Source organism: Urocitellus parryii, chromosome 14, assembly GCF_045843805.1.
Source record: "Urocitellus parryii isolate mUroPar1 chromosome 14, mUroPar1.hap1, whole genome shotgun sequence".
NCBI classification, from domain to species: domain Eukaryota; kingdom Metazoa; phylum Chordata; class Mammalia; order Rodentia; family Sciuridae; genus Urocitellus; species Urocitellus parryii.
The window spans coordinates 23,028,018-23,039,530 of NC_135544.1; the positions used below are offsets into that span (position 1 = coordinate 23,028,018).

The 11,513-nt window shown below is 38.8% G+C and overlaps 1 non-coding gene across 1 annotated transcript; it reads left to right on the forward strand.

Moving 5' to 3' along the window:
* Positions 1-3,442: 3,442 nt before the first annotated feature.
* LOC113183244 (U6 spliceosomal RNA) lies at positions 3,443-3,546 on the forward strand. The gene has a single exon (XR_003300846.2). It is a non-coding gene; the product is annotated as a U6 spliceosomal RNA (small nuclear RNA).
* Positions 3,547-11,513: the final 7,967 nt, after the last annotated feature.

Here is an 11,513-nt window from a genome sequence, read left to right on the forward strand (position 1 = left end):
ACTAGGGGAACAGCTTTATGTTCTGGTCAGCCACCACCGGTGTGCTTCAATAAAGGCTTAATTCAATTATACATGAGTGGTCTGGAAGTCAGTTTATGAAACCCTAGGACGAAGCTTTAACTATAACAGTTTTTGAGTCCTTATCTAAAAGTTGCAAAGGCGAAGATAGACTTTTTATCCCTGATTCTTAAGGTTTGACAAGACCCTGAAAATTAAATATCTTCTTAAAACAAATAAAAATGAAGAAATACCCGTCGCTGGTACTAATTGTCTATTAAATTTCTGCATCGTACTGGGCACGGTGGCAGAGGCCTGTAATCCCAGCAGCTCAGGAGGCTAAGATAGGAGGATCGTGAGTTCAAAGCCAGCCTCAGCAAAAGTGAGGAGCTAAGCAACTCAGTGAGACCCTGTCTCTAAATATAGTACAAAATAGGGCTGGGGATATGGCTCAGTGGTCAAGTGTTCCTGACTTCAATCCCTGGTTAAAAAAAAAAAAATCCTGCATTGTTTGACATACCCGAATATTTGATTTTCTCAGTCTGTGTCACAGGTTACTTAATGTCATAAATTAATATAAATTCTGTGCCACACTTAACTGTGCCACACTCACCAAGGTTAGCCTGGCTGGTACTGGAGCTAGAGACTCAAAAGAGTTAAAATCATGAGTCCAGAACTTGTCATAAAAGCCTCAGGAAGCAAAGAATTCCATTTTCAAGTACAATTAAGGAGCAAAGAAGTTTGTCTAAACCTATGAGGAAAATAAGCACTAAGAGGATTTAGCCAAAAAAGAAGTCAAGGAGGTTTCCATAACAAGTACAGACTTGTATATGTTGCCTTAATTCTTTTCTGTAATCCAGTAGAAATATAAATAGATTATTTCATTAATTTTTTATAAATCAAATATCATCAGCCAGAAGTTAGAGGTAACTGAATCAAATTTTGCCTTACACATAATTTTATGATCTGAACAATATGATTACTGCAAACATATTTCAGGGCAATGAAACGATTTTGAAGAATACTAAATGTCATCAGTGCACATTAAAAACCAACACCTTTCTAGCAAATGAGGTATATTTAAAGTTGAACTTAAAGTAGTAATATCAAGCAAGAAATAATGGAAAGCCATTGATCTGAACAGAGTAAAGATTTTCTAGATCAGAGCACAACTGTTTAAGGGCAGTGAAAGTAATTCCAGGTCATGTCTTGATCTTAAAAATATTTGTTGTCTGTGATATTGGATTTTGCATTTGACTCCAAAAGGTCAGAGGAATAGCAAGAGAACTACAGTTCCAGTTTATCCATAAATCATTTTGCATTCATGAAGGTACTTCTTCAGCCAAGAGCACTTCCTAGAAACCAGATTGAAAATGTCTGAATTGAGTAGGTTCCAGATGGGCAGTGATCTGCACAGTGACCACACATTTCAAAACTTTGAAAATGTGCGTGTGTGTGTGTGTATGTGTGTGTGTATGTATCTGATGAGACTAAGACACTTTTCAAAGTCTGCATCTTTATAGTTTCAGAACAAAGACTCTGATCAGCAATGCATGGCTTTATGATATTGAACTAATAAAAAAAACTTTACAATTCATCAAAAATGTTTTAATAGAGATGGAGTGAAATAATGCATTATTTTTATTACCTACTTTCTGTAAATTCTATATATAGCTCAAGTACCCCCTGATATAATAATATGGTAATCTCTTTTTCCGTAGAGTATGTTAAAACACACACACATACGCACACAATTTAGGAGTTAATAAGTCCTGTAGTCATACCTAGACTTTGTCACTAACAATAACAGCATGTTCTTTATATTCTCAACACCCAGATTTCCCCTGTTTGATCACCACCTTGGCACTTTCTAGCTTGCTTTCTCTGACACTCCAACCCAAATAATCCCTAGACATCACAAAAACCTCCAATCTATTATCCATTGACTCGAATACTCCCTAAATCCTACTTGCCTTCTTTATCATGTTGAAATTCCACCATCAATTGTCATAATCACTATGTTGTATATATCTTCCATGATCTTACCCACTCACCCCCTTCTCTCTTTCTGGTGAAACCTATATACATACAATCCATCTCTCTGCCTACTCACTCATTTGCACTTTATTGGGTGAAATCAAAGTAAAGAAAATCAGGTTCACTGGCCTTCCTTAAATTTTATACTCATGACAATGAACCAAGCCTGGCAGGGAGGGGCTACCCTTGGGGTATATATTTGTCTTTGTTGAACTGAACTCTTTGTTTCCTGGTGCCATGTCCCCAGCCACATGCTTCCTCCATGGTAGACCCTGAGGAATAGAGTTGGCCTTCTGTGAACAGAGATCTCTGAAACTGTCAGCCCCAAAATAAACTCTTTCTCCTTAAAATTGTTCTTGTCAGGTCTTTTGGTCATAGCAAAAAAAATATATATATATCACTAAAACAGTGACCTTCATGGGGTTCCTCTGCCTTCACACTTCAGTGTGTTTTCCAAGATACCCACATGGCTAATTTCCACACCTTCTTCCAGTCTTTTTTTCTTTCCCACCTTCTCATGTTTCCTTACCACCCTATGTGGTTAGATAAACTGCAACGCCTCCATCACAACCCCCGAATTTCTGATGGTCTTCCTTACTCTATTCTGTCCTATTATTTTTCTGTAGTACTTTTCATCTTCCATAGCGCCATTTAATTTAATTACTGAGTACTTTTACTTGTTTGCTATATGTCTACACTCACTAAAAAAGTAAGCTCCTTAAAGGCAGAAAGCATTATCTGAAAGTTTTCTTGTAATTTCCAAAGTTCCTAGAATAGTGCTCAAGGGCAGAGGAGGCACTCAACTAGTAATTCAAATAAATGAATCCTCATTTCTATAAGGGAACTGAGATTAGCTCATAATTCTTTTTCTTTTCTATTGTTACTTATATTCTTTTTTTCTTTCTGGTGTCTTCTTTCAGAAAACTTCTACTCTATAAGTTAGATATTCATATTCTGACCTAATATATTAATCATTGTAATATGTTAGAAACATAAATATACCTGAAAATACAGCATATAATACACACCCACACATCCCATCCCCTACCAAATTGTTCACACCCTAACCACCAGACTTATCACCAGGGGATATGTTATCTTTGATGACAAAAAGGACTTTGCAAATGTGATATCTAAGATAAGGAGATCACCCTGAAATGGCCTGGCAGACCCAATCTAATCACATGGAATCTTAGAAGAGAAAATTTACTGGTTGCAGAACAAGGGAAAGAAAGATACTGGGTTCCATTCTCAGCACCACATACAAAAATAAAATAAATAAAATAAAGGTCCATCAACAACTTAAAAAGAAAGAAAGAAGAAAGAAAGAAAGAAAGAAAGAAAGAAAGAAAGAAAGAAAGAAAGAAAGAAAGAAAGAAAGAAACAGCAAGAGAGAGGCAGGAAAAATGAAGCACAGTGCTTGCTTCTGTAGCACTGGAACAATACAGAGAGGATTAGCAATGGCCCCTAGGCAAGAATGACATGCAAATTCATGAAGCATTCCATATTTTTAATGGCCAGATTATATTGCTATATTTTGTGCATGTACAAATATGTAAAAACAAATCCCATCACAACTATAACGCACCAATAAAAATTATGTGGAAAAAATAAAAGTTAAAACAAAATAAGGCACAAGCAGGATTCAACCCACTGTCCTTCAAATGACTTTGAAGATTTAAGCTAATAATAGGTCACCAGCAGGAAAACAGACTGCATTCCTATAACCAGCTTGAACTCGCAAAAGCCTGACTGAGTCTGGGAGCAGAACCTCAAACTTTCAGCGTTGTAGCAACCATAGCAGAGAAATCAGCTGAGCCCACTGGATTTCTCACCCAGAGACAGTGAAATAGTACCTTTAGTTGTTTTCAGCCATGTTTTACATAAGGTCGTTTGTTAATGGCCATAATAGGTAACACAAAGCCCAAATGTAAAAGGCTTCTGAGCTATTATGTTCTTCGTGCATTTGTTAGTGATTCTCAGAAACCAAATTGCATCCTAGTGTGGACAAATGGACAGTTAGGAAGTAGCTAGCCTCTGATGGATGCTGACCCATCCAGAGAGGAATGCCAAGTCCATATCTCCTCTGCCTGTGTGCCCTTCGTATCATTAGTCAGTGTAATATTGGGTAAGACTGACATTACCTGCATTGCAAGTCGACCCTGTGTGGTAGACAAGGATGCATGGGTGGGTTGGCTGTTTGAATGGCAAAAGTTACTATGATGGTGCTGTTACCATCAGGAGTTAGGATTGGATTTGTGTTCTACAGAGACAAAGAAAGAACACCATGAACTCTGCCAAAGTCAGCAAGCAAGCAGGAATTTTATTAAAAAGGAAAGTGAAGGAAAGACTCAGAATTCCCTGTGCAGTGCACTGGGTAGGGGTAAGAGTGCCTTGTAATCTTACAGGTCTCCTTCTTTTAAAGGCACATGAGGAAAAGTTGTAAGTTCTTATGGATTGGGTTTTGATATTTCAATTGTCCCTCAGAGAGCATGGGCCCGATTATGGATTATGTGGTCGCTTTTGGCCAGATGGAGATTTACACCCTTTCTAAGAAACAGAAACTCTCTCATAACATGTCAGGGCCTATTAAAATGGTTGACCTCATGCTTACCCCCCTGTTGACATTCACCATCCCTTCCCTATTCTCCACGGCCTATCCTTTCCATCTCACTGCTATCAACACACTACAGGCAGATATATAAACAATTACAATGCTTCTGAAAGCATATTGATGTCTTAAAAGACTTTCAAAAGTTTATGCCACTTTACTCAGAAATTCTTCTTTTATGAATATCCTTTCAAGTAGATTTGTAAAGAACTCTACAAACCATTGAGGAATGGCCCAAACTGGGCCATTCCTCAAAGCATTCGTTATGTTATTAAACATCTAAAAAAACAACATTTTATCAAACAAGAATAGCTTAATGCTTTTGCAGTCTATGAAGGGATATTTTATAATCACTGAAAAAGTAGGTTACCAAAGAGTTGCTTAAAACAGACCGATACTGATAATATAATATTGAGTTATTATTGGATCATCCACAATGATGTATACTTTTAAAATACATTTGTGCAGCTGTAAACATACATACATGAAATAGGAAGCCCTGAATGGGAAGCCTGCCATCTGCCTTCCAGATTCGGCTATAGTTGAGAAGACATCGCATGTCAGGGGAACAGCTAAAAGCAAAAGCTTCAAAGTTAAAACCATTGTCACCTGTTATCACCTTAAAAGAAATATACTTTTCTCAGAAAATGAACCCTCTCCTCCCAGCCCCAAACATTTTCTTTTCTGCGTGTCTCTTATTTCCCTCTCTCTCTCTCTCTTATAAGAACACTTAGTAGCCACCTGTATAATCCAGAATAATCTCCACATTTCAAAATCCTTAACTTAATTGTATCTGTAAAGACCCTCTGATCATTTGCAGGCTTCAGAAATGAAGACATGATACATTTGGAGGCCATACTTAAGCCTACAACAGTAGGAGGAGTACTGTTTTCAGGTCTTCAGATACCCCCTGGAGTCCGTGACTTAATATGACTTAGATTTCTTCTTTATCACAAGTTCCATCCTGCCTCAGAGGTCCTTAACATAAGGAGCAACAGGACAGACTAACAATTCCTACAGGGCTACGATTACCCAGGGCCCCCAACTTAGGGTAATTGAAATAGATGTTCATTCCAAGCACAGGAATTGTACATTTACATCTCTTTATGCAGGCTTGTCAAATAAGTCCATTTGATGGCGTGTTCAAGGGTAGGAAAATCTGAACTGTTGGATCCTTGAGAGAGGATCACCCAGGGATCTTTATGGAATGCAGCACTACAAAGCTGAACAGAGAGCCTGAAGCACGACTCTGTGCCTGGCGGAGCTGAGCTGATTCCTCTGAGATCTGTTTTCACAGTGTTAAAGCAGCACCTACCCCACTGTGCTCCACAGTGGGCTGCGCTGTACCCTTTTATCTCACAACCTCTGAAGTCTCAGGCTAAGACTTTTCTCAGTCTGTTTAACTGCTTTGTCGTTTTCTTATATTTCTTTAACATCAATATTTCCTGTTTCCTTGGGTCATGTCACCTCTCTGGCCGAGAAGTAGAGCCAGGGCCCCTTTCCCCCTAGAGATACCAAAACTTGTTCTCTGATCATCTGTCTTCCCCCCAAACCAAGGGAATTTTTATATGCCTTCCTTCTCTCTTGATTAATCTACCTCTCAAAGGGCTCTCTCGTACCTGATGATTCTCTCAGAGATGTTTTCTTTTTTGATATTTCCCTCAGATCTTTCCAGTCTAAACTCTTTAAAAGATTTAGCCTTTGGGAACTAAGTCCAGACAGGCTCTTTTCACCTGGTTTTTCTCCATACCATATCTCTTCTGAGTCAATAAACAACGAGCAGACTACCTGCTTGAATTGGGGGAAGGAAAACAAGATACTATGGACAAAGAAAGTTTGTAAGTAGTAACAAAAACATTTCCCTCTGAAGACTGAACTTCCCACTATTTATTGCTAGTGTCATTATGTTGTTTAACACTTAAAGAGAAGTGACATAGTACTGGGGGGGAAAAAAGCAAACTCCAAGAAAAGAAGAAAAGCTTTATCTCAACAAAATACCCACTTGGAACTGACAATTCCATAACATGAAAAAGAAAGGAAAGTAAACAGGCATTGCGTATTCAAGTTAGCCAGACACCACTGAAAGATTAAATATTAGAACCATAAAGGACCTCATATGTAGGACTTTGGGTCAATACCATACTACATGGTAAGCAAAAGAGAGAATCCAAGTCACTCTCTATTTTTGGTTTTTGTATTTTTTTTTCTTTTAGGTTTTTTCTTTAGCCGGAAGGTTAAAAAAATGTCACCAGCTCCTTAGAGATTTGTAACACAAAAATAACATCTTATTCCTTCCTACACACAGCCTTCACATATACATTGTAAGTTATGTATTTTTTTTAAAGAAGTAAAAGATTCGGACCCACAAGGACAGGTCCGGCGGACGGCTGGGGGCTAGGCCCGTCCCCTCCCCCAGTGTCTGCAGGTAGGAGGGGGACTGTGAACACCAGCAGAGCAGGCCCAAAGCCTGCTGAGGGGCGGAACCGGCCCCTCCCCCAGTGCCTGCAGCAAGGCGAACCTGCAAGCCACGGGCGGGCGGGTCAGGACCAGCAACCAGCCAAGTGACAGCAGCTACACGCGCCAGTGGGGAACCCAGACCGGACCCACAAGGACAGGTCCGGCGGATGGCTGAGGGCTAGGCCCGTCCCCTCCCCCAGTCTGCAGGTAGGAGGGGGACTGTGAACACCAGCAGAGCGGCCCAAAGCCTAGGCCCGTCCCCTCCCCCAGTGTCTGCAGGAAGGCAGGGGACTGTGAACACCAGCAGAGCGGGCCCAAAGCCTGCTGAGGGGCGGAACCGGCCCCTCCCCCAGTGCCTGCAAGCGAGGCCAACCTGCAACCCATCGGGAGGTTAGGCCCAGCAACCTATGGAGTGACACAGGTGCCCCTGGCGCCTGCTGGGTAGGTGGACCTTTGACCAACCAGCAAAGCAGACCTAGGGCCTGCCAGCATGGTAGAGGGATCACACTAATTGGAGGAGGATCACAGCCACTACCTGCCCTGCAAGGGTGATTTTTCAACTATACAAGAGCAATATAAATAAATAGAGGGGGAAAATATCAAAGACACAACAATTTCACCAAGCAGAAAGAAACGCCAGCAGTATGAAACGACAAGGAAAGAAAGGACCACAGGCAATGCAGGTCAACTCAACTTTAGAAGAGGTAATAGCTGCAACAGATGGAATGTCAGATAGAGAGTTCAGGACATACATGCTTCAGATGATCTGGAGTCTCAAGGAATACATGAGACAGCAAAATCAGACAATGAAAGATCACATTGACAAACAAATCCAGGAAGTAAAAGATCAATTTCACAGGGAGATAGAGGTAATAAAAAACAAACAAATAGAAATACTAGAAATGCAGGAAACAATAAACCAACTTAAAAACTCAATTGAGAATACTACCAGCAGAGTGGATCACTTAGAAGATAGAACATCAGACAATGAAGACAGAGTATTTCAACTTGAAAAGAACATAGATAGCTCAGCAAGTCTACTAAGAAACCATGAGCAGAACATTCAAGAGCTATGGGATAATATCAAAAGACCAAACTTAAGAGTCATTGGGATACAAGAAGGCACAGAGCTCCAAACCAAAGGATTAAGCAATCTATTCAGTGAAATAATACAAGAAAACTTCCCAGACTTGAAGAATGAGACAGAATCCCAAATCCTAGAAGCCTACAGGATGCTGAATGTGCAAAATCATAAGAGATCCACACCTAGACACATTATAATGAAGATGTCCAACATACAGAATAAGGAGAGAATTTTAAAAGCTACAAGAGAAAGGAAGCAGATTACATTTAGGGGTAAACCAATCAGAATAACAGCTGATCTCTCAACACAGACTCTAAAAGCTAGAAGATCCTGGAATAACATATTTCAAACGCTTAAAGAAAATGGATTCCAACCAAGAATCCTGTATCCGGCGAAATTAAGCTTCAGGTTAGAAGATGAAATTAAAACCTTCCATGATAAACAAAAGTTAAAAGAATTCGCAGCTAGAAAACCATCTCTTCAAAAAATCCTTGGCAAAACATTACAGGAAGAGGAAATGGAAAATAACATTGAAAACCAACAATGGGAGGTAGGACAGTAAAGGGGGGAAAGTAATCAAAGAGGATAACAAATCAGGTTTAGTAACATCAATAAACAATTATGGATAGAAGAACAAACCATATCTCAATAATAACCCTAAATGTTAATGGCTTAAACTCACCAATTAAGAGACACAGGCTAGTAGAATGGATCAAAAAACAAGACCCAACAATATGCTGTCTACAGGAGACGCATTTGATAGGAAAAGATATACATAGACTGAAGGTGAAAGGTTGGGAAAAATCATATCACTCATATGGACCGCGGAAACAAGCAGGCGTGTCCATACTCATATCTAATAAAATAGATTTCAAGCCAAAGCTAATCAAAAGGGACAAAGAAGGACACTTCATACTGCTCAAGGGAACCATACACCAACAAGACATAACAATCATAAATATATATGCCCCAAATAATGGTGCAGCTGTGTTCATCAAGCAAACTCTTCTCAAGTTCAAGAGTCTAATAGACCAACATACAATAATCATGGGAGACTTCAACACACCTCTCTCACCACTGGACAGATCTTCCAAACAAAAGTTAAATAAGGAAACTATAGAACTCAATAACACAATTAACAACCTAGACTTAATTAACATATATAGACTATACCACCCAACATCAAGTAGCTACACTTTTTTCTCAGCAGCACATGGAACCTTCTCAAAAATAGACCATATACTATGTCACAGGGCAACTCTTAGACAATACAAAGAGGTAGAGATAATACCATGCATCTTGTCTGATCATAATGGAATGAAACTGAAAATCAATGATAAAAGAAGAAAGGAAAAATCAAACATCACCTGGAGAATGAACAATAGGTTGCTGAGTGATCAATGGGTTTTAGAAGACATCAAGGAGGAAATTAAAAAATTCCTAGAGTTAAATGAAAACACAGACACAACATATCGGAATCTATGGGACACATTGAAAGCAGTTCTAAGAGGAAAATTCATTGCTTGGAGTTCATTCCTCAAAAAAAGAAAAAACCAACAAATAAATGATCTCATACTTCAGCTCAAAATCCTAGAAAAAGAAGAGCAAAACAACAGCAAAAGAAGTAGAAGGCAAGAAATAATTAAAATCAGAGCTGAAATTAATGAAATTGAAACAAAAGAAACAATTGAAAAAATTGACAAAACTAAAAGCTGGTTCTTTGAAAAAATAAATAAAACTGACAGACCCTTAGCCATGCTAACGAAGAGAAGAAGAGAGAGAACCCAAATTACTAGCATACGGGATGAAAAAGGCAATATCACAACAGACACTTCAGAAATACAGAAGATAATAAGAAAGTACTTTGAATCCTTATACTCCAATAAAATAGAAGATAGTGAAGGCATAGATAAATTCCTTGAGTCTTATGATCTGCCCAGATTGAGCCAGGAGGATATAGACAACCTAAACAGACCAATAACAATAGAGGAAATAGAAGAAACCATCAAAAGACTACCAACTAAGAAAAGCCCAGGACCGGATGGGTATACAGCAGAGTTTTACAAAACCTTTAAAGAGGAACTAACACCAATACTTTTCAAGCTGTTTCAGGAAATAGAAAAAGAGGGAGAACTTCCAAATTCGTTCTACGAGGCCAACATCACCCTGATTCCGAAACCAGACAAAGACACCTCAAAGAAAGAAAACTACAGACCAATATCGCTAATGAACCTTGATGCAAAAATCCTCAATAAAATTCTGGCAAATCGGATTCAAATACATATCAAAAAAATTATACACCATGATCAAGTAGGATTCATCCCTGGTATGCAAGGTTGGTTCAATATACGGAAATCAATAAATGTTATCCACCACATCAATAGACTTAAAAATAAGAACCATATGATCATCTCGATAGATGCAGAAAAAGCTTTCGACAAAGTACAGCATCCCTTTATGTTCAAAACTCTAGAAAAATTAGGGATAACTGGATCATACCTCAACATTGTAAAAGCAATCTATGATAAGCCACAGGCCAGCATCATTCTGAATGGAGAAAAATTGAAGGCATTCCCTCTAAGATCTGGTACAAGACAGGGATGCCCTCTCTCACCACTTCTGTTCAACATAGTCCTCGAAACACTGGCCAGAGCAATTAGGCAGACGAAAGAAATTAAAGGCATAAAAATAGGAAAAGAAGAACTTAAATTATCACTATTTGCAGATGATATGATTCTATACCTAGCAGACCCAAAAGGGTCTACAAAGAAGCTATTAGAGCTAATAAATGAATTCAGCAAAGTGGCAGGATATAAGATCAACACGCATAAATCAAAGGCATTCCTGTATATCAGCGACAAATCCTCTGAAACGGAAATGAGGACAACTACTCCATTCACAATATCCCCCCAAAAAATAAAATACTTGGGAATCAACCTAACAAAAGAGGTGAAAGATTTATACAATGAAAATTACAGAACCCTGAAGAAAGACATAGAAGAAGACCTTAGAAGATGGAAAAATATACCCTGCTCATGGATAGGCAGAACTAACATCATCAAAATGGCGATATTACCAAAAGTCCTATATAAGTTCAATGCAATGCCAATCAAAATCCCAACAGCATATCTTGTAGAAATCGATAAAAGAATCATGAAATTCATATGGAATAATAAAAGACCCAGAATAGCAAAAACAATACTAAGCAGGAAGTGTGAATCAGGCGGTATAGCGATACCAGACTTCAAACTATACTACAGAGCAATAGTAACAAAAACAGCATGGTACTGGTACCAAAACAGGCGGGTGGACCAATGGTACAGAATA